The 1,049-nt window shown below is 59.7% G+C and overlaps 1 protein-coding gene across 1 annotated transcript in view; it reads right to left on the bottom strand.

The window, feature by feature from the left end:
* Nucleotides 1-1,049, bottom strand: part of PTCHD2 (patched domain containing 2) — a 59,652-nt gene that overhangs the window by 15,663 nt on the left and 42,940 nt on the right. The window lies entirely within an intron of this gene.

The raw sequence follows: 1,049 nt of genomic DNA, 5'->3' as shown, positions 1-1,049 counted from the left end.
TGGCTGGGGTCCTGGCTGGGCTCTGGCTGGGCTGTGGCTGGGGTCCTGGCTGGGCTCTGGCTGGGGTCCTGGCTGGGCTCTGGCCTGGTCCTGGCCCCAGATGTTGTCAGGGAGCTTTGGGGTTTGTCCATCTGTGGAAGGGGAGCAGGCCCTTTGGGCAGGCAGGAGCCCTGTGGTGGCGGTGATGATCAGGAGCAATGCCACGTCCTGGCAGTTGGGGAGAGGAGCTGGGGACGTGGCCGGGGCTGGCTCCGAGGTGCGAGGGGCTCTTCCGGCGCCTCTCCGAGCTGCAGTGGATTATCACACATTTGGCTGCCATTGCCAAGGGGAAGGCTAGGTTAATCTCAGCACCGCCCTAATTAAATAAAGGCAATTACAGCAGCCCGCAGATCTGCTCCTGTGAGCTGGAAACTCTCACCCAGGCATCTTCTCATTTGGTTTCTAACTGCCCTGGCGAAGTCAGATGACCTTGGGTTGACTTTGCCTGCCCGTACCCTGCTCCCCCTCTGTAAAATGCGGCCTGGGCCAGCTACCTCAAAATCAAGGAGCCATCTCTATCTTCCCTCCTGGCTCATTCCCAACTCTCACTCCGTCACCAAGTCCTGTGGAAACCGCCTCCTAAAAACCTCTTGACTCCACCACCGCTGCTGTCAGCATGCTGGTCCCAGCGCCACCAACTCTCATCTAGAATACCCTACCAGCCTCCTACCCAGCCTCCCAGCCAGCTTCCACCCCAATGCCCCAATCCACCTCCATACAGCACCTGGGAGACTCCATCACCCCGCTGCTCCACTTAAACCACGTGACTAGTTTCCAGTGACAATCAGAATAAAATCCAGACCCCTCACTTCAGCCCACCTGCCCTATCCCAGTCCACTGGGCCAGCCTAGCTCCTGCAACTGCCTCTCTCAAATGTGGCCTTGGTCTTTCCCACCTCTGGTGCTCTCCTCTGCCTAGACTCCTCCCTCCTCTCCCCTCCCTGCCTGGCTAACCCCACCCCTTCCCCCCTCTCCCCTCCTCACCAGGCTAACCTCTCCTCTTCCCCCCTC

The sequence above is a fragment of the Colobus angolensis genome, unplaced genomic scaffold (assembly GCF_000951035.1).
Source record: "Colobus angolensis palliatus isolate OR3802 unplaced genomic scaffold, Cang.pa_1.0 Scaffold149, whole genome shotgun sequence".
NCBI lineage: Eukaryota > Metazoa > Chordata > Mammalia > Primates > Cercopithecidae > Colobus > Colobus angolensis.
Note: the sequence above shows the minus strand (reverse complement) of the source record. Positions and strands in the feature narration are given on the sequence as shown.